The 23,295-nt window shown below is 46.6% G+C and overlaps 1 protein-coding gene across 1 annotated transcript in view; it reads left to right on the top strand.

The window, feature by feature from the left end:
- Positions 1 to 23,295, top strand: part of dnm3a (dynamin 3a) — a 258,801-nt gene that overhangs the window by 209,591 nt on the left and 25,915 nt on the right. The window contains exon 21 of the transcript XR_013498526.1: positions 20,395 to 20,540. The gene's annotated coding sequence lies outside the window, so the exon portion shown is untranslated. The remainder of the gene's footprint in view (positions 1 to 20,394; positions 20,541 to 23,295) is intronic.

The following is a 23,295-nucleotide window of genomic DNA, read 5'->3' as shown; positions in this document are numbered from 1 at the left end:
ACAACTGTTATTTTCCGGTAATATATAATTGCTTATTATTTGTTACTATTTAAAAGGGAGAAATAGAGGTTGAGTGCACATTCCTTTCGCTGTAATGTTTCCTTGGAAACTGTATAGATGAGGATAGTTGATAGCTCAATATTTAAAATATGAAGCGGTGCTCTTTAGGAAATGTATAATTGCCAGGGAAATCTTGTGTAGACTTGTAAGATGATTAATCGTACAGAGAAAATGGCAAGTAGCCAACTATTCTTTGATTTAATTGGTTTTAAGGGGTGTATTAATCATCAGATACATTTAAAAAAAGTGAAGGGCAACAAACCATTTGTAAATGTACAATGACAGTCTTTTGTATTTGAACAGTATGCATTTTTTTCCTTCAAAGGTTTACTTGCTGCTTTCAAATTGTACTTGAATTTATGTTGTGAAGGCATTCCTCTGTTCTGAATTAGCCCCATAAGTGTTACCCTCATTTAAAAAGCAGTCTTGCATTCCATCGTTTAAATATGTGTGGCCTCTAGTTCCTTACAGGAGAGTCTGCACTTTCACCTCTCCCTCTCAGCCTTCTCTTTTATTTTCCACGTTTGGAGTTCCATATTTCCCCATAAGCCAACCATCACTTGGAAGAGTACAGGAAGGAAAACAATTTCCTCCGTATCTTCACAATATTGAAACTGTTCCAGCTCAGCCAACAACATTCACATTTTAGCACCATGTTTAATTTACTTTCTTCAATGGTAAGGCACTTAAGGACAGAAATTGAGAAAAATTCACATCTAAGGTGCAAGTAATAGCGCTGAATTTGCAATATATATTCCAAGAGACTAACTTTAGTATTTACATTCCACAGGGCAGCATTAGTCCATTAAACATTGGCTGTATGAACACAAGAAATAGGAGCATGAATAGACTATACGACCATCATTCAATATGATCATGACAGTTCTTCTGCCTCAACTTCACATTGCTTCTCACTCCCCATATCTTTTGATTCCCTGAAAAATCAAAAGATCTGTCCACCTCAGACTTAAATATACGTAATAATGGAGAATCCTCAATCCTCGAAGGTAGAGAATTCCAAAGATTCATAATCCTTTGTGTGAAGAATTTTCTCCTAATCTCGGTCCGAAGTGATGCCTCGTGTTTTAGATTCACATGTCAGGAGAAGAAAACTCGTCAGCGTCTACTCTGTTGAGTCACTTCAGAATCTCCCATTCTTCCAAACACCATAAAGTATACCACAACAATTTATATGAATATAAGATAATTAAATGTCAGATTGTGCTTCACAGAAGCTTTATAGAACAAAGTTTGGCAATGAGCCACCTAAGAAGATATTAGCCAGAATTCTATCGCCTCGCTCGCCCGAGGCTTGTAAGATCTGCCCGAGGCCAATGGAGAATGCCATTCTGTGAGCCTCTGCCGGTAAAATTCCCGCAATTAAAAAAGCTTGATCCAAGAGGTAGGTTTTAGAATGTGTCTTAAAGGAAGAAAGCAAGACAGAGAGGCATAGGGAGAGAATTCCTGAATTTGAGGCCTAGGCAACTGAAAGGTTCATTTTATCTCTCATCTCAAGGACCAATCTAGTGAACCTTTGCTGCACCACCTCCATGGATATTGTTGGGTTTTGAAATGTACCCAACCTTATGTCATATCTGGCTTTCCATAGTCATGGGATGAGACTTTCTCCAGCGGCAGATACCTTAAGGCAGTTAAGTAAAGACCTCTCACTAGGAAGTGCTGCTGCACTTAAACATGAAACCTGGTGTCAATGAGTGGAGATAAAACAGATTATTGAATCCTGCAAATGCTGCAGAGAAGGCGCTGAGAACCAGGCACATGGAAATGTTCAACTCTGCAAATAAAACTGCTAAAAAAAAAAAGATAAAGGAGAAACAAACACGAATTGAAGGCTGCAGAGAAGTCCCAGCTCAGAAAGATGCACATAAAAGTTCAAATCTGCAGAAAGCTTCTGAAAAAGAACAAAGGAACAGCAAACACAAAAGGAAAGCAAACACACTAAATAAATTCTGCATGAGTGAAGATGGCAAACTTCGTAAACTTTCCAATCACAGCTCCAGTAGAAAAGAGTAGTGACACATGGCAGAATTGGCTGTTTTTCCACTTCCAATGGCAAATTACAGGATTGCAACATACATAATTAACAAGCCAGAACCGATAAGAGTTGCCACACCTTTAACTCCCAGGGAAGGACCACTACAAAGTGTATACCACCTTAAATTTAACCGACAAAGAAAAAAGATGGCAGGGATTTTGAAAACTTTGAACCAATGCTTTGAACCCCAAGTGAATGATACGTCTGAATGTTATGTCTTCAAACCTAGAGCTCAGGGTAAACGCAAAACCATTGAACAATATGTGACGGCAGTAACATAGCTTTCCGAATCATGTGAATTTGGATCTGATTAAAGATGCATTAGTCTTAGGCATGTAAGATCCCTCGGTGACAACAAGTATATTAAAAGATGGGAAACTGATGCTAAAGAAAGTGATAGACGTGTGTTGAAATGTAGAAGTTGTGAAATATCAGCTAGAGCATATGTAAGGCAGAGCAGACCAGGAGACACGTTACGCTGAGATACATTCCAGGCTGAAAGAGCGGAACAATCACAGATAAAGGGTAGGATGTAAGTACGGTGGAGGACAGCATACAGAGGAAAGAAGGATTTCCCAGCATGGGGAAAGCAGTGTTTTAAATGCAAGAAGTAGAATCATTTTGCACACGTATATGGCTAAAAAGACAAAACGTAAGCCTATGCAGATGAAGAGTTTGATGAAGAACCATACAACAGGTTGGTTCAGTCAAGTCTACAGAATAATAAGTGGTTTGTGACTATTACAATGATGAAACCAGGAGTATCAAACGAACAAGAAGTGTCAGATAGACATTGATGTGTCATGCAACATAATGACCTTCAGAGACCTGTGCGAAGTAGCTCAACACAGTGATCCAAAAGTGCAACACTTAATTTTAAAAGATTCTTCCTTTCTATTCTTCCTGCCAACATGAATAATCTCACACTTCCCCACATTGTACTTATGCACCTTGTTGCCCTTAACCTGTCTATATCTCGTTGTGACAGCAGTAACATAGCTTTCTGAATCATGTGAATTTGGATCTGATTAAAGATGCATTAGTCTTAGGCATGTAAGACCCCTCGGTGACAGCAAGTATATTAAAAGATGGGAAACTGATGCTAAGGAGATGAACTTTGAGGGGGAGCGTCCATAGGAACTTTGAGGGGGTAGAGTCCATAGGAAGCCATTGTAGGATCAGGTTCCAGGTTCTACAAACAGCCATGCAGCCATGTCCTCATGGCTCTCATTCCCACTTAGCTTTGTGCTGTCAGCAAGCTTGGATAGATTACTCTCAGCCTCTTTGTCCAAGTCATTAATGCAGATTGTAAATAGCTGAGGCCTCAGCACAGATCCTTATAGCACTCCAGTAGTCACAGCCTGCCAACTGCAAATGTTCCGTTTATCCCTACTCTCTGCTTCCTATCTGTTAACCAATCCTCCGTCCAGGTTAATATATCAACATACTGTGACTCAGATATCAATGGCTAAGGTGAAAAGTGTAGTGTCACACTGAAGACATATGAGATGGTTGGATCAGAACCAATTTTAGCTCCAATTTCAGTTTAGTTTTTGGCTTTTGGAAACAAGCCAAGAATCGCTTATGAGTCCCAAGCCAATAAATATTCTTCATGGAGCAATATTAGCTTTAACATGGAAAGAGCTGGGGTTCACACAAATTTCCCCAACCTTTTTATTCAGTTAATTAAGTATTTAATGGTGTGGCTGGTAGACTGGTAGTGTGTGAACTGGCACCGAAATGCGAATGAGATCTTCATTGTAGTTCTTCCCGTAACAGGATTGGCTGCCATTACAATAGTATATTTTTAAGATAAATAAATGTAAGTTGGATGCTAAAATTCCTTCATTTTGGATTTTAGGGTGGCACAGTGGTTAACACTGCTGCCTCACAGCGCCAGGGATCCGGGTTCAATTCCGGCCTCGGGTGACTGTGTAGAATTTGCACATTCTCCCTGTGTTTGCGCGGATTTCCTCCGGGTGCTCCGGTTTCTTCCCACACTCCAAAGATGTGCAGATTAGGTGGATTGGCTATGCTAAATTGCCCCTTAGAGTCATGGGGATTAGCAGGGTAAATACGTGGAGTTAAGGGGTTAGTGCCTGGATGGGATTGTTGTCGGTGCAGTCTCAATGGACTGAATTGTACTGTAGGGATTCTATGATTCTAAAGGTTAAAAATCATTTTTGCTCTGAACATTGTTCTGCATGTTCAATACAGATGATGGAAATAAATAATTCAAACTGATTTTACCACACTCATGGAAGGCACCAGCTGTAGAAGACTAGGGTGTCCATAGAATTGTTATTAAACAAAATCAATCTTGGTGTCCAAGCATCACGAGCAAGGTCGGCATTTTTCTTTCCCTAATTGCCCTTGAGAAGGTGGGGGCTTTTTGATCTGGTGCAGTCTGCTATGTGAGGAGTTCCAGTATTTTGACCATCCAACGATCTCTCAGCATCTTCCCAAATTCTATTCATGTGTGTCAAATACTGTGGATTCCTGTTGATTTTCCTTTTGGCAACAAAAGGAATTTGACAATCAGGTTGTTATGTTATGGAGCACTTCCTATGAAGAACCAGCCGGATGGGATTAGTTTGCAACAAAAACATGTCTTAACTTCTAACCAAAGCTACAACTTTGTGGAGATTTTGAATGCATTCACAGGGGTTACGATAAAATATGTTTGTGTGAAAATCGTATGAAAATTACTAAAATAAAATATGAACAAGAGCAGCTTGATTCCAATAAAAGTTAAAAGGCTCCAACTATCGTAAATAAATCTACCCTCAGAAGACAAAAAGAAAAGTCCAGTCTCCTGGGCAGTCAGAGCTGGTAAGGTTTTAGCTTGTGCAGTGACATTGGAATAACAGTAATAAATTCACTCAAACATCCCAGCTGGCTCTATTACTGTAACATGACCCTTTACAACTAAACTAAACAGTCATTTTAAAAATCATCACTAATTCTGCTTGCCCTGATGTAACCCTTCACTTTTCTTATCTCTCCTCTGACATACCTTTTCTTTAACTCGAATTTTTCTATTTTCTAAGTAGTAATACTCAGTTTGTGGAGTTTAAAATATCTCATCTTTGTTTCTCCTACGGTCCTGCTCATGCCAGCCATTTCGAAACACTGGAAAAAATACCATGGGTAGAATTCCACGCAGTGGGCAGAATCGGAAGTGGCCAGGTTTCCTGATCCCACCCATTATCAATTAGGAATCTCAATATTATGCTGGATGGCCACGTAGGTGGCAGCCAGCATGAATCATGATCAAATTGGGTGGGCAGGGTTGGTGGGGTCAGGTGCATGCCAGACCAACGGAGGCGGACTTCCGTGAAGTTTAAAGGCAGTGCCTGTGGCCCACAGAAGAAACCAGAGGATGCAGAATATTGTCCATTGGAAGACTTTGATTTGATTTATTATTGTCACATTGGTATACAGTGAAAAGTATTGTTTCTTGTGCGCTATACAGACAAAGCATACTGTTCATAGAGAAGGAAAGGAGAGAGTACAGAATGTAGTGTTATATAGCTAGGATGTGGAGAAAGATCAGCTTAGTTTATAAGAGTTAGAGTCTTAAAAGCATAGAATGAGAGTAAAAGATAGAATTAGCAGGTATGCTGGGAACAGCTCGTAAGAAATTGCCATGCTCCGGCGCCATCTTGACACACCAGGCGGCCAGTGAGTCTCTTGTTTCCCTGACTACTGTCTGTGAGCTCTAGTGGAGGTGGTACCAAACAGGAGGGACACCCTAATGCCCAGGGATGTAAGGAGGAGGCCACCTCACTTCACCAAGAAGGCATGAACAGAGGTGGCAGCAGAGGTCCGTGGACATGACTTGGTCCAGTGCACCTAAATTCAGTGTTGGAAAAGGTTCAGTGAATTTTTGCGCTCGGCAAGCATGGGTTCTGAGTGGGCATTGCCCAGTGTGGGGGACAGAGGAAGGGTATCCATCCATAATCGCAATCGAGTCTGTGGGTTTCAGGAAGGCTCTGAGCACACATCTGCCCATGGAGAGATGAGTCTGGGTCGATCAAAGGATCACGTGTCCAAGGTGGTGGTAACTTTCTCAAGCGTCTCGGGGGTGATCTGAGATGGGGGGGGGGCGCGGGCAACATGGTCTGCAGGTGAAGGTTGTGTACTCAATGATGCTGTGCACTTGCAGGAGAAACATAGCCAGAATAACTGGGATAGAGCAGCTACTGGTGGTCGGGTGGCTAACCTGGCAATCCTTACCAGCCATGAGCTGGGAGCCCTGGAGCTCGAGTGCGAGTTTGAAAGGAGGTTGTCAGGTGGTGGGGAGGCTGGCATCTCATTGGAAGGTAAGAGTCCAGTGGGCTGATTTGTGATAGGATGAGGGTGGAAATGATGTATTGGGGTCTCTTCCCTCAAAACAATCTCAGTGATGTGCTGGTCGCTGAGATACTTCACGGCAGATAAGACCAATCACACTGAGCTGCATGTTCTGATAATTGACTCTGTGATGAGTGATGTTTGTGTCCACTTGTTTTCATCCCGCTGATGAGACATCCACCAAAAACAGCCAGGAGGCCGATGACGCTCCCTTGACACTGGAGCATGAAATCTCACAAGACGTACCCACAGCACACCCTCACTCAGCACTGATACTGACACCTCGGTAGGCATTAGCACATTGGATGTGTGGTAGTTTGCAGCAGTGAGGGCAAATCATGCTGACTGGAACAAACAGTGGAGGCAGTGTGTCCAAGGTAGAAGCAGGAGGTGCCCAGGTGCCAGCAGTCTGCCGGAAGACTGCTGGAGATAAGGACCATGCTGAATCCAAGGGAGATGATGAGTCTCTGGAGTTGTCCATCAGGATGTCCACTGGGATGCGCAGGGAGATCTGGCGGAGATCCCAGAGGGTTTGTGCGCCATGGTCTCTGTCATGGAAGAGTCCATGTGGAATGCTGTGTGGACACTTAGCTCTGAATGTACAGCCTCACCTACTGAGAGAGTGGTGACACCCATGGAGAGGCTGCTCCAGGGATGGAATAAAGGGTTCCTGGGATCTGCAAGCCCTCACACAGGCACCGACACACATCAGTAAGAGAATCAAGGGTTATGGGGATAAGGCAGGGAAGTGGAGTTGAGGATTATAGTATGATCTCATTGATTGGCAGTGAAGACTCAATGGGCCAAATGGCCTACTTGTCTTGCATCTTATGGTTATGGTCTTATGACCTCAGGAGGTCACTGTCAGTGTGGTAGAAGGATGCAGCAACCAATTTCTTGGGCCATCTGTCATGGTGCCTCAGATGAGGGCAGCAGTTCCTCCGCCTCTATGCCAGTCACCATCATCCTCCGCAGTGTCGCTGAGTGCACTTTCCAAGGCAGTGCCTGTTCATGCCCAAACAGCCAGAGGGTTACTGCCAAGGTTATCTGCACCAAAAGGGGATCGACAACCTGCCTCTCATGCCACTGTCAGTAAAGTGGGGGAGGACACCTAATTGTAACACTGCAAAGGTAAGCTGAAGACACAGTGAGCACAGCCAGGGGTACGCACAAGGCGCTTTGGTTCTTTTTCCTGTATACTGTTGATGATCCAACTGGATATTTTTGCTTCGCTTTATGTTATTGTTCTCATCATAAATGAGTTATTGCTCATAAAACATTAATGAAATCCCTTCCAGTTCACAAAGGCACCTGGCTGGCACCGTGATGGCCACATGGATGCAATCGATGGCATCTTGGATCTGGGAGAACCTTGTAATTTCAGCGAAGCTACTGGCCCATTCAGCCTGACTGACCTGGTCCAGCCTGAAATGAATGAATGTTCTTACCCGCCTGAATAGTGAGCAGCCTGGCACAGCTGTGTGCAGCTGGTTGGGAGACTTCACAAAGATCACCCACTGCGCCTTGGAACAATCGGAGGCAGAGCAGTTTAGAGGCACGGTGACCTTCAGAGCCAGGGGTGTCCACCCATACAATTGGAGGCAATCTCCAGCCCAATCACCTGGTAGATGCTTGTCACAACTTCCCTTGAAAGCCGGACCTTCCCTTGTGGCACCGGACCTCTGTCATGTCCAGGTAGTTGAATTGCTGCCTGTACACCCTAGCAGCTGGGTAGTGGCGTCTTCTGCGGGGATGCCCTGCTTGCTGGCCCTGATCAACCTGTGCCTGAACCTCTGTCTGAGGGTGATGCTTGCGACTTCCCTGTCCTCCTCCTCAGAGGAGGTGCTCCCTGCTGAGTATACAATACCCATCTGCAGGTAAGCAAATCGGCCTGACCTGTGCTCAGAATGTAACAGAGACCCTGGTGTCAGAGGACAGCAATGTCCGTTAAACTCCCTTCACACAAAAAATGCTCTCAAAAACTCTTAACTCCTTAGCCTGCTTTTGCTCCAGCCCCTTTTTATCCTGCCTTTGACTGAGAAAAGTGCAAAAAGTTTGTCCACCTATCTTTGTTACCCTTAAAATCACATGGGCAATGTAATATACCAGTCAATTGGGGAGATAATCCCTTCAAGTGGCTGCATAATTGTTGGCGGGCACATTGCCAATCCGTGCTTGCGCCCACCAACAATTACACAGCCACTTCTGGGTCAGGCATACACCTTCCCGGGGCATGTAAAATTCTGCCCCGTGAGCTTGGCCAAAAACTAGCTCCAAAGGTTGAGTGGCAACGCTTAGGGGCACAATGCCCTGGTTCCACATTAGGGAGAATAGACTGGTGAGTTTCGTAACCATGTGAACCCCTCTGTATTTGAATACTTCACGTGGGATGCTATCAGCTCCTGGGAACTTGCCTATAGAAAGCTGCTTTATGGCCTTGGTGATTAGAGAAAGATCGGGGAAAAGCGCTTCCAGATTCATTGCACAATGGTAGTTGATTGCCATCTATTGAGAAGATGAGTATCACACTGTTAGTTTTGGGGCCGTATACTGATCACGGACCTTTAAGTAGAACCTTCAGGTCATTCTTATTAGGAGCTGCTTGCAGCTCATCAGCCTTATTTTCCCCCAGTTGGTTTTTCGTATCTCTTCATTTGGCCTGCAGCATGTGCTTTGTACAGTGGTATCTGGCATTCCTGGCTGGTGATTTTGTGTCTGATATGTAAGATCTGTGTATACTTTGCCTAGAAACAATGTTGGTTGTTGTCGTCGAGCCAGTTTGGTGCTTCCGTTTAATAAATCCGAGGACCTCAGATGCGGCGCTGTAAGTAACATCCTTTAACTTTTTCCAAGGATCTTCAATGTCAATATTGTGCTCCAGAATATCTGCAATTCCTGTGGCTAGTTTGTGTTCCAGTTCTTGTCTTTTGACCATGTCTTTACGAACAGTGACATCAAGCTTCCTTTGTGGCTTGACTCTATGCCCAAGTGCCTTAGATTTTATCTTCAAAGACACAATACTCCTGATGAGCTGATGGTCAGACCAGCATTCTGAACCTGCAAGGGAGTGGGTAACGCACATATCCTTGAAATCTCTCTCTTGTACAATAAGATAGTCCAGCATGTGTCAGTGGTTGGCTCGGGGAAATCTATATTATTTTCAGTTTGTCTGCTTGCTGGAAGAGTGTCCACTCTGGCTTTGAAATCGTCACGAATAATAAGTTTGTCCTGCTGGGATATTACTCTAATTATCTTATTGAGGTCATCATGGTACGCTCTTTGACTCCATGTGTGTGTGTCATTGTTGGAACATAGGTACTAATGAGTGCTGTATGCTGGTTATTGGCAAGATTTAAACAAAGAGCCATAAATTCCCAGTAGTAAGTGCCAGTCCAGATCAAAGGACAAAGCTGACACCTGACTGTCCAAAGCTAGTCTTTATAGCCTGCACCAACCTCAGGTTCAGACTACTCTGTGAGCCTTATTTTGCTGAGGGCAGCTATATTGATGTTGTGACTATGAGGACAGTTCTAGTCCCGTATTGTAGTCTAGGAATATTCTGACATTCCATACAATGTCTAGTATTCTTTTTCTCTAGATTTCAACCATGGTGAATGGATGACCACCTAGGAGTGGTGATCTGGTAGGTGTATGGAGAGCAGACTGTGTTTAGGGTTTCTTTTCTTCACATTCCCCGCTTTGGGGAGAGCAATACTATACCTGTAAAGATCTGTGCTGTCGCCTCAGGTGGATATGAACTCCATGGGTGGGATTTTCCGGCCGCGCTTGCCCCAGGACCGGACAATCCCGCCCGAGATCAACAGGCCTTTGCATGGTCTGCCCCCGCCCGCTACGGTTCCCATGGCAGGTGGGACGGGAAAATTCCGCCCCATATTTGTCCCAATCTGAGGGTGCCTGTGTGCACTGCCGGTGGCATCCTCTACCTGTCCATGTCGTGACTGCCCCTACAAGGATTGCCATGTTTGATGTTTTCTTTGCTGACTTGCAGACTAACCTGCATGTTGAGTATATTTAAGTGGTTCTGTAGAGCCTCTCCCAGGCCCTTGACTGAGGTGGCTAATACTGCATTAGTGCAATGCATACCACAAGTGCAGCAGCTGAAAGGATATTGGTTTGATTTTGAAGTTGTCGTCCTAGATAAGATGCTGAGCCAGCTGAAGAGCGTCATCCACCCTTGACATGGTCATCCAGTCTGTTCACACTATTTGTGATCTTCCACACTGTCAGCCCACGTATTTGCTCATCAGTTAATCCATAGCTGTGGGTTTTGAAATCACAGTTACCTTCTGCTAGGCAGGTAGACTGCCAAGTAAGGCTAATGGACCCTGCCAACACAGAGCTGTCTGTTTTAAAGGAGCAAACAGCCGCCTTTATATCTCTGCCCAAAGTTCCAAACAGGGCTGGACACATGAAGTCAGGCAGTAGGAGTTTGATTCAGAGAGGATGTTTGAGACTCTGACCATAGTGGATTTTTGTGTGGATGAAGAGCATCTCAGCTCTCTTCATTATCCTGGTCCTTCCTTTGGGAGCAGGACAGTGGTTAGCACTGCTGCCTCGCAGCACCAGGGACCCAGGTTCAATTCCTGGCTTAGGTGACTATCTGCAGAGTCTGCGCATTCTCCCCGTGTCTGTGTGGGTTTCCCCCAGGTGCTCTGGTTTCCTCCCACAGTCTGAAAGATGTGCGGGTTAGGTGCATTGGCCATGCCTAATCCTTTGACCACACATTGTCAGATAAATGAATTAAAATGAATCATAGTACTCATATTTACATAGCAAATGCTTGTGAACTTTTTGTGCATTTGTTGGTAAAATGGTGAAACTAAAGTTTGCAGCATTTTTTGATCATGAGGAGTTCTTTATTTTCTGGCTTACTGAATGGTGATGGACGTTTGTGTAGCAAATACACACATAAAATATACTCACTTGCTGTGTGTGTGCGTGTGTTATTTGCTACCTTAGGTAGAGATGTTCCACTAATGATGACCTGTTCTCATACAAAATATAGATTTGAAAAGTCATTTTATTTGGAATTTGTTAGTTCATACTTGAAAAGTAATCGGAGAGAAACTCCTGTGAGGACAGGAGTTGGTCATTCAGCCCTCCGGAGCACATTCAATTAGATCATGGTTGATCTGCATCTCAGCGCCATTTACACACTCCTGCTTCATATTGTGTGATTGGGCAGGGGGAGGGGTATTTAATTAACAAGAATCTATCAATCTCAGTCTTGAAAACATCAAATTGGCCCAGCCATTTGGAGAGAGAGTTCTAGAATTCCACTTCCCTTTGCACGAAAATGTGCTTCCTGTTTTCCCAACTTAAATCTAATTTTACGATTGTGTCCTCTTCTGGACTCCCTTAAGAAATAATTGCAATATACCTATCGTAAGGAATTCTAAAATCATTTTAAGCATGTGAATCAGATCATCTCTCAATCCAACTCAATTGGGATTACAAGTTTTGCACCCTATTAAATCCTGATCAGAATTTATCCGTGTATTTTAAACCAAAATTGATTAATCAACCACCAAAATATGTCCCATTCAAATACTGCCTAATCTGTCCTAAATGCACTATTCTAATTGCAAACTTCCATTTCTGCTTTGTCAAACAGCTCAATTCAAATAAGACTCAAGGCAGTGTTTGAAACCAGCATAACGATAAAGCCAGGGTCGTTGCTGTGTAATTAAAATAAAGACAGAGAGTGCTGGGAATACTGAGCAGGTCTGGCAGCATCTGAGAGAGAGAAAAACAACAGAGTTCATGTTTCATGGTGGCTGACCTTTCAGCGGGAGTGTTGCTGACATGGGAACGGGCAGAGCTGACAATAACACTCAGGAGCTGAGCAAATGCTGGCCAGGCTCTCCTGCTCTGAGCCTCTGCTCCTTGATGTGTTTGCTCTTTGGAGTTGACTTGCTGGTTATTTGAGCATGTGGAGAAAGGGAATCTCAGTCAGCAAGCTTTGCACTGGGGGGCTCGGAATGCAGTGAAAGCTCCCTGTGTGTCTGTATGTGTGTGTGTGAGGGAACTTAAACATCTTGCAGCAACATGACTGAATCCCTCCTCCTGCCAGATCGCCAGTCAAGCAGTACAACAAGGAGCTGCATATACAGGAGGTCAAGCAAGGTACGAACAGGAGGCCGCAGCTCCCAGGTTAAAACCTCGCTGATTTATATTGAAATTCCTCATCAAACCGCGCCCCCAACCCCTTCTGTGTTGGAGATGCTCGTGGGTTTGTGTTCTTACTGTTGATGGCATGAGCTGTCTTTTTGGTGTATCCAGTCGCTACAGCACGTAAAGTGTTGGTCTCTGGCAGAGCCTCCATTTTCGCTTGCATAGGGGCCTGGATTGTAGGCAGGATGCTGTGATACGGTGGTGGTTGGTGGTGCTGATTCTGATACCTGCAGTAGGTGATGTCGGTTTTGTACGTAATGGGCACCATGTTTTTCCATGGGGCATGGTTTTGTACAACCAACAGTTTATCGTGGCTGTGTGTGGTCTGGATTGTGACCGGTTGACCAGGTGTTAAAAGGTAAATCATAGTATCTTTTCCCATTAGTCAGCTCTCCACAGGGAGCCACTCATGTTGGTTTTGATGTTCGGCTGCAAGACAATGAGGATTGTGGGTCTGGTGAACCTGGAGAAAAGTCACTGTACTGATGAGGGCAGACCCTGCTTTGGCACACGTGGCAGGCTGAGGAATGCAGCATATAATCAATGTGATCTCCGGCACATTTCTTTAGTTGATGCTTGCTGAGCGTACTGCCCATTTTGCCAGGCCATTGGACTATGGGTTTGGGGGCTACTGTGAAAGTAGGGGCTACATGGTCAAAGTCCCACGTGTGTGCAAATTACCTAAACTCACTGGAGATGAACTGGCTGGCATTATCTGCTGTTACCCTCTAAGGAATGCCATGTGTGGCAAAGTGTCTCTTGAGCTTGATTATGACTGTGTTGCTCTTCATGGCAGGCCAGGTGGTCGAGTTCAGCCAAGCCAGAATACAAGTCAACTAGGATTAAGTGCTGTTTATCATTCCATCTGAAAATGTCAGCCACCATAAGTGACCATGAGATGTCCAGGACCTCATGTAGGTGTAGTTGCTCTTTGGCTTGATGTGGCTTGAGTACGTTGTCTGGTGCACATCTGGATACTTCCTGTCCATGTCAGCATATATGGAGGGCCAGTATAGTGATTCCTTTGCCTTATATCTGGTTGTATCCAAACCCTGCTGGGTCTGGCATCTATGCAGAGAGTTGGGGATGATGAATCGCTGGCCCTGCAGTATCAATCCATCTTGTACAGTTGATTAATCTCTGATGGCACAAAATGCATGTAGCTCATGGGAAAGGTCCCTTGAGGACTTGGGCCGGCCTTTCATGATGACATTGTGAAACTGTCTGCATGTGAGATCTGCCTGTAGGGCATCTTTGAGTTCCTGCGTTCTATGAGAGGATATAGTTATGATGTCCTCCTCGCGATCAGCCTGGTCAGCGCTGGATAGGAATTCTCTGGAAAGGACATCAGCCAGGTACAGCTCCAAGCGTATTTGTAGATGATATTGAGATTGTAGCATTGTACCTTTAGCATCATGTGTTGCAGCCGTGCAGACAAGGTATGAAGGGGCTTTTTTAGACCATAACACCATAAGATATAGGAGCAGAATTAGGCCATTTGGACCATCGAATCTGCTCAGCCATTCAATCATATGATACGATTCTCATCCCCATTCTCCTGCCTTCTCCCATAACCGTTGATCCCCTTATTGATCAAGAACCTATCTATCGCTGTTTTAAAGACTCTCAATGACTTGGCCTCCACAGCCCTCTGTGGCAATGAGTTCCACAGATTCACCACCCTCCGGCTGAAGAAATTCCTCCTCATCTCAATTTTAAAGGAGCGTCCCTTCACTCTGAGGTTGTGCCCTTGAGTTCTAGTCTCTCCCACTAGTGGAAACATCCTCTCCATGTCCACTCTATCTAGGCCTCTCAGTATTCTGTAAGTTTCAATTAGATCCCCCCTCATCCTTCTAAACTTTATCGATTATGGACCCAGACTCCTCAACTGCTCCTCATGTGACAAGCTCTTCATTCCTGGGATCATTCTTGTGAACCTCCTCTGGATCCCCTCCAAGGCCAGCACATCCTTCCTAAGGTATGGGGCACAATACTGGAATACTACAATATTCCAAATGGGGTCTGACCAGAGTCATATACAGACTCAGCAGTAGATCCCTGCTCTTGTATTGTAGCCCTCTAGAAATGAATGCTAACATTGAACTTGCCTTCCTAACTGCAGACTGAACCTGCACGTTAACCTGAAGAGAGTCCTGAACCAGGACTCCCAAGTCCCTTTGTGCTTCAGATTTCCAAAGCCTTTCCCCATTTAGAAAATAGTCTACGCTTCTATTCTTCCTACCAAAGTGCATAACCTCACACTTTCCCACATGGTATTGCATCTGCCACTTCTTTGCCCACTCTCTTAGCCTGTCCAAGTCATTCTGCAGCCTCCCCACTTCCTCAACACTACCTGTCCCTCTACATATCTTTGTATCATCTGTAAATTTAGCAACCATGCCCTCAGTTCCATAATGTGTGACCAATGAGGTTTCGACATTGACAGGATGACCATTTATAAAGCCATGGAATTTCTGACATGTGCGTGAGGAATTCCTTGTCGATTTGTGCATTTTGAGTCTCAGTGTCAGTGACGGCCCTAGATGCAAAGGCTATCATTCTGCAGACTGTGCCAAGTCTGTGCTGGGAGGCATCTGCTGATAGGAGTATAGGTGCTCGAACATCAAATTATTGCAGCATTGTCCTGGCTGAGAGTGTCTTTTTGAGTGAACAGCCGGCTCCTGCCAGCGCCCTTCTCCATCTTGGTGGAGGAACTGACGAACGGGTCAATGTAGCAAGGAATGAACTTGGAAAAATAATTTGTCATATCAAGGAAATGCTGCAAGGCTTGCTTGTCCATGGAATGGGCAGCTGTCGTATAGCTGTTTTCTTGTCCGGATCTGGCTACACACCATCAGCTGTGAGTAAGTGACCCACGTAGGGAACCTGGTTGACTCTGAATCTGCATTTTGCAGGGTTGAGCTTTAATTGTTTGGTCCTAATTCTGTTGAGGGCTAGACGAAGATGTGCATCATATCCTTACATTTTTTGACCCCGAACTAGGATGTCATCGACGATGACTTTGCAGGGTCGGCCTGCAAAACATTGCTCCATGCACCTTTGGGAGACCTGGCTGCCAGTGGAGATCCCAGAGGGAATGCGGAGAAAATGGTATCTGTCTACCAGAGACATGAATGTAGTGGGTATCTTGGATTTTTCATCAAGCAGGATTAGTCAGCGTCTGCATTTTGCATAAAGGATGCTGAAAACCTTGGCATTGGGAAGCTATCACCCGTTCAACTGTCTTCTTAGGGTGATGAGATCTGAGCAGCACCTTATTTAAGTGGACTGTATCAATGCAAATCCTGACCGTGCCATCTATCTTAACTGCAGCTCTCATTGCTGAAACTCATTTTGTGGCCTCGTCTATGGGAGCTATGACAATCAGTGTTGTCATAGCTCATTGAATACCTTCTGCTTCATAGCAATGTGTACTCTTCTCAGAGCACAGACTGTTGGTGGTACCTAGTCATCTAGCCTCATATGGTATTTTAGAGTTAGCGTACCAATGACGTCGTAATTGAATAGGTCTTTGTACTCTAATCATCTCTGTGGCCTGGTACAGCACACTGTAGACATCTGGAACAAGGTGGATTAGCCCCAGTGTGATGCTGTCCATGAAGACCCAACATTGTGGTCCTATACTGGCCCTCCATGTAAGCTGTCCTGTGTGCAATGGAGAATGGCCAGACCTTCCATGTGGATTCTTTGGCTGCCAAAGGTCATGCAGCCCACCTGGGTGTTAGAATCTGATGCTGTATATGGGTTTAGTTCAATCAACATCTGCCTGTTGATTGAAACATTGCGCTTTTCTGCAGTATCACCCTAATACTGTAGATTTGTATTGCTGCAAGCAATGTTCAAGATGGTAAAAATCTCTCCCTTCTCCGTGATGCTGTTGACACTTTCACAGTAGAATGTTGTTGGAGGCCCAGTGGTTTCACTGTTCTGATTGAGCTCCAATTTATATTGTTCTTGCTCCACACCCTGGAGGAGTGACCAGCTGCACTGTGGGTGATGTCATTGGAAGGCTGCTTTGGTTTAGATCTGCAGCGTTTCGCAAAATGTTTCTATTTGCCACATTTGTTGCGGCATTTACCAAACATCAAACATGCAGTCCTGTTCTGTGGGTGTTGGCTGCTGCAGCTGTACTGCGAAAACTTGTTTCCTGCCTTAACTCCTTGCTGCTTTTTTCTGACTGTTCATTCAGCATACAGACGCTGATGGCTGATTGCAATTTTAGCTTTGACAGAGGGTTGTCTGGACTCAAAACACCAGTTCTTTTCTCTCCTTACAGATGCTGCCAGACCTGCTTGATTTTCCAGCACTTTTTCTTTTGATTGCAATTTCAGATCTTTCCCATACAGAGGCTGCTTACAGGCAAGATCACAATGGACCCGTCAAACACTGCGATCCCTGACCAACCTGTTGTTAAAGCTATCAAACGCACATTTATTTGCTAAGATTTCAGAGTCACTGTGTAGGACTGAATAGATTCATCACATTTTTGTTGGTGATATTAAACATCGATTGAGTATGATGTTCACTGGTGTGCAAATGTTCTTGAACATTTTTAACAATATCTCGGGGTCCTCTTTCTCCTCCATTTGGAATACAAAAGATTCAAATTTCTCGATGGCCTCTGGGAGCTGCTAAGTTTAGTGAAGTGTATGCCTGTACTTTCTTGGATTTGTGCGACAGACTGGCATCGCAGTAGATGCGCCACTCTTTTTCAAACTTGCCCAGTTGTCTGCAGTCTTTTCGCCAAACACGAGCGGATTGATGCAGTGAAGTCCCTCAGCCAATCTGCCATCTCCTGACCACATGAGCTGGGTTCCAATGAGTGGCGACCAAGGACTTGGAACAATAAAGGTTTATGGTACACTCTGAGCCGCTCTTACATGCTGTGTGTCTGGCTGCGCTCCGGGAAGGACTCCCACGCGACTGACCCGTGACCCCCTTATGTACCCGGGTCACCGCAGCGTCCACGTGACCACACAGTCAACATCTTCCCCATTTAAGTTGGGACAATTGGTAATACTGAGGTGTTAACAGTGTGTGCGAAAAGTCACTGGATGCAAACTATTTACAACAGTCAAATTGAACAGGCTAACAATATGTAACCCTTTCCTTTAATCGATATTAACTTTTAACATTGTGTATTGTATTATTAATAGAATACTGCTCCCGAGTTTTGATAAACAATGCAAGATATATGCACTCGGGACAAGCTCTGGGGTATAAGGAATTCAGTTCCTCAATGGATTTAAAATAGGCCAAAACATAACAAGGATAAGTACTGCAAAAAAATCTTTTGACTTACAGCAGAGGCAGGAGTTAGAGATGCCATTTTCTTCAATACTGAACAGGAAACAATACATCCTTTGCCCTTTGTATTATATTTAGTGTTATTGTGTGTTTTTAACCTTGGGTTAAACATTGTCAGCTAATAATGTTGAAGGCACGACTTCCACCCCCTCTTTTTAAATGATGCAGATTACTTGGTGAAGGAACGGTGATTGAAGAAGTGTTGGTAAAGTGCAGGTAAAGCTATTCCAACTATCGCTTCACAGGTCCGGTTGCACCTCTGGAGAAAAACAGAGTTCACATTGTAGGCCTATGGCCTTCCATTGTCACTCCGCTTCCTGGAAGGCCCACCTCTTTGGGATTTATAATTACACACTTACAAGTTAGGAGCAGGAGTAGGCCACTCAGCCCTACGAGCCTGCTCCACATTCAATAAGGTCATGGTTGATCTGACTGTAACTTCCCGCCTTTCACCCCCTTGTTAATCAAGAATCTATCCACCTCTGCCTTGAAAACATTCAAAGACTCTGCTTCCACTGCCTTTTCAGGAAAAGAGTTCCAAAGACTCATGACCTTCTGAGAGGAAACATTTCTTCTCATCTCAGTCTTAAATGGGCGGTCCCTTATTTTGAAACAGTGAACCCTAGTTCTAGATTCTACTATAAGAGGAAACATCTTCATCACATCCACCCGATCAAGACCCCTCAAAATCTTATATGTTTTAATCACGCTGTCTCTTACTCATCTAAATTCCAGCAGACACATGCCTAGCCTGTCCAATCTTTCCTCATAAGACAACCTGCCCATTGCTGCTATTACTTAGTAAACCTTCTCTGAGCTGCTTCTAATGCATTTACGCCCTTCCCTTAACTAAGGGGTCCAGTACTGTACACAACATTCCAGATGTGGTCTCACCAGTGTCCTGTACAACTGAAGCATAATCTCCCAACTTTTGGATTCCATTTCCCTTGCAACTATCAACAACACTCTATTAGCTTTCTGAATCACTTGCTGTATCTGCATACTGCCATTTTGTGATTCATGCATTCGGACACCCAGAACCCGCTGAATCTCAGAGCTCTGCAATCTCTTACCATTGAGGTAATAAACTTATTTTGATGCTTCCTGCCAAAATGGACAATTCCACATTTCCCCACATTGTACTCCATTTGCCAGATCTTTGCCCACTCCCTTAATCTATCTCTATCCCCTTGTAGCCTCCTTATGTCATCTTCACAACTTACTTCCCTACCTACCTCTTTCTTTTCTCTTGTTCACCTTCGATGCTTTCTATTTCCCTTCTTGTGTTTGATCAAGTATCTACCAAAACTCCCTTTCACAGCCTGAACATTCATCGACCTGAAACTCTGTTTCTCTCCACAGATGCTGACTGACCTGCTGAGTATTTTCAGTATTTTCTGTCTCTGTGTCACATTTTTGGTCCTATTTTGTTTTTGTCTTGACCATTTACTTGCATGGAGGGTAAAAGCCAGTTCAGGCTGGCTGGGTCCAATGACCTGTCGCCACCTCCTGTGTATTCTGCAGCAAGTTCTCACAAAATACTGTCATAAGCACAGGCAAAATGATTTTATCTCGGGATCTGCAGAGATCCCAGTCTTATTTTCCAAACAGGCCAAATTTAGATAGGAACTTGCTGTCATGGAATAACACAGAAAGACCTAAAAGGAAGAGGGAAAATATTTTCTTCATTATTCATTCTTGGGATGTGGGTGTCATTGGCAAAGTTGGCACTGATTGCTAATTTCCCTCGAGAAAGTGGTGGAAGCTCCACAGTCTGAGTGATGTGGGTACACCCACATTGCTGGAAGGGCGTTCCAGGACTTTTCTATAGCAACAATGAAGAAAATGGTGATATATTCCCAAGTTGGAGGGAGATTTACGGATCAGGGTGCCCCCATGCCTACCTTTATAGGTACAGTAAGAAGTCTCGCAACACCAGGTTAAAGTCCAACAGGTTTATTTGGTAGCAAATCATGACTACCTTTATAGGTGGCAAGTCTTGGCAGCGCTGTGGGGGAAATCTCAGTGACTTTCTACGATGTATTCTATGCATCCACTTTGAGCCTTAAGCTCTCAACAAATATGCAGCAAAGAAACTGTTTCAAGATGTCTCAGTCCTCATTTGCATGATAAAACCCGGAATCAAACACTTGGCTTCCTGGGTTAGAATCCATTAATGTTTCAAAAATTCCAGCAGAAATATCAAACAGTCACTGTCGGGAAGCAGCATGAAGTAATACATCTGCATGTGAAAGGAAACTTTGTTCTGCATATAATTTCTGCTCCAACAGGCACAGGTCTGCAAAGAGCGCCAGCGCGAGGACATTTTGATCCCTGCCATTGTAGGAGCCAGTTTCAACTGCATTATCCGCTCCTAAACTTGTCCCTGTACTCAACAGCCTTTGCAGGTCGCTGTGATAAATATCGATAAGATCCCGGCTCCGACTGCAAACTTTGTCAGCAAAGCATCCAATTGTTCTGTGGTGCAAACTACTCACATCCATTGTGGCCTTGTCAAGGAGCAGACATTTCCAGCACCAGGAAGGTAAGGGTAAAGTCAGCGGACCATCGATGTGGCGATAGATCTAATGATCGCTTTAGAACCGACCAGAATCAAAAGGAACTCTTCACCAATGACAGGAAAACTCAGTGTTGAAAGTTCATAGCAGGCAGTGAGGATAGCACCCAAAGGAAGTCCACACATTGAGTTTTACAGTCGAGGAAGGAAAGTCGAAGAGAGTCAGTCCCAACACTGCTCCCCCTCCACCCTCACCCCAACACAGCTCCCCCCTCCACCCACACCCCAACACTGCTCCCCCCTCCACCCACACCCCAACACAGCTCCCCCCTCCACCCTCACCCCAACACTGCTCCCCCCTCCACCCACACCCCAACACTGCTCCCCCTCCACCCTCACCCCAACACTGCCCCCCCTCCACCCACACCCCAACACTGCTCCCCCCTCCACCCTCACCCCAACACTGCTCCCCCTCCACCCTCACCCCAACACTGCTCCCCCTCCACCCACACCCCAACACTGCTCCCCCTCCACCCACACCCCAACACTGCTCCCCCTCCACCCACATCCCAACACTGCCCCCCTCCACCCACACCCCAACACTGCTCCCCCTCCACCCACACCCCAGCACTGCCCCCCCCACCCTCACCCCAACACTGCTCCCCCTCCACCCACATCCCAACACTGCCCCCCTCCACCCACACCCCAACACTGCTCCCCCTCCACCCACACCCCAGCACTGCCCCCCCCCCACCCTCACCCCAACACTGCTCCCCCTCCACCCACATCCCAACACTGCCCCCCTCCACCCACACCCCAACACTGCTCCCCCTCCACCCACACCCCAGCACTGCCCCCCCCCACCCTCACCCCAACACTGCTCCCCCTCCACCCACACCCCAACACTGCCCCCCTCCACCCACACCCCAACACTGCTCCCCTCCACCCACATCCCAACTCTGCTCCCCCCTCCACCCACACCCCAACACAGCTCCCCCTCCACCCACATCCCAACTCTGCTCCCCCCTCCACCCACACCCCAACACAGCTCCCCCTCCACCCACACCCCAACACTGCCCCCCTCCACCCACACCCCAACACTGCTCCCCTCCACCCACATCCCAACTCTGCTCCCCCCTCCACCCACACCCCAACACAGCTCCCCCTCCACCCTCACCCCAACACTGCCCCCCCTCCACCCACACCCCAACACTGCTCCCCCTCCACCCACACCCCAACACTGCTCCCCCTCCACCCACACCCCAACACTGCTCCCCCTCCACCCACACCCCAACACAGCCCCCCCTCCACCCACACCCCAACACTGCTCCCCCTCCACCCACACCCCAACACTGCTCCCCCTCCACCCACACCCCAACACTGCTCCCCCTCCACCCACACCCCAACACTGCTCCCCCCTCCACCCACATCCCAACACTGCTCCCCTCCACCCAGACCCCAACACTGCTCCCCCTCCACCCAGACCCCAACACTGCTCCCCCCTCCACCCACATCCCAACACTGCTCCCCTCCACCCACATCCCAACACTGCTCCCCCTCCACCCACACCCCAACACTGCTCCCCTCCACCCAGACCCCAACACTGCTCCCCCCTCCACCCACACCCCAACACTGCTCCCCCTCCACCCACACCCCAACACAGCTCCCCCTCCACCCTCACCCCAACACTGCTCCCCCTCCACCCACACCCCAACACTGCTCCCCCTCCACCCACACCCCAACACTGCTCCCCCCTCCACCCACATCCCAACACTGCTCACCCTCCCCCTCACCCCAACACTGCTCCCCGCCTCCACCCACACTCCACTGCTCCCCCTCCACTCACACCCCAGCACAGCTTACCCCCCCTCCCCTCCACCCTCATCCAAATACCGCTTACCCCCTCCATCCACACCCTCAATACTTCCTACCCCCTCCCCCAACACTGCTCCCCCTCCACCTCATCCCAACACTGCTCACCCCCTCACCCCCAACACTGTTCCCCCTCCACCTCACACCAAGCACTGCTCCCCCTCACCCCCAACACTGCTCCCCCTCTTTGTCACCCCAACACTGCTCCCCCCTTCCCCTGACACTGCTCACCCCCTCCTCTTCCATCCACACCTTAATACTTCCAACTCCACTCCCCTCAACGCTACGCCCACCTCCTCCCCCTTACCCCCAACACTGCTCCTCCTCCATCGTCACCCACTGCTCCCCCTCCATCGTCACCCCCGACACTGCTCATCCCCTCCCTCTCATAACCCAGCACTGCTTACCCCCTTCACCCCCTCCAGCCACACCCCAACATTAAGCACGCCTCTCTCTCACACCCTTATCACCCTCTCCCATCTGTTCCCCCAACACTGGTCACCCCTATCACTGCCCTTGCCACTGCACCTCAGGCAATGCTCACTTTCAACCCCCCTCCCCTCCCCCCCCCACCCCCGACACATTCCCTTGTGCCACTCCTCCTGTCACCTTGGCTCTGGTCAGTCTACACTTCTGCTGTTCTCCCCGGTCACCAAAGCCAGCTCCCCTTTCACACATCTCCAATTCTTCTGACCATCTCCCCATCCCACATTCTTGGCTCTGCTTATCCCCCATTCACACCCCCCCACCCCCACCCCCCCAGTGTCACCTACTCTCCTTCAACAGTAGCTGAACGAATGAGGTGGGAATTGTGGGTTGCGTGTTGGGGTGTGGGGTGAGCAGTGCTGGGAGGGGGATGGTCAGTAGAACAGGGCGAGGGGTGGTGGTGAGCAATGCTGAGAAGGGGATG

This window comes from Mustelus asterias, chromosome 8, assembly GCF_964213995.1.
Source record: "Mustelus asterias chromosome 8, sMusAst1.hap1.1, whole genome shotgun sequence".
Lineage (NCBI taxonomy): Eukaryota > Metazoa > Chordata > Chondrichthyes > Carcharhiniformes > Triakidae > Mustelus > Mustelus asterias.
Note: the sequence above shows the minus strand (reverse complement) of the source record. Positions and strands in the feature narration are given on the sequence as shown.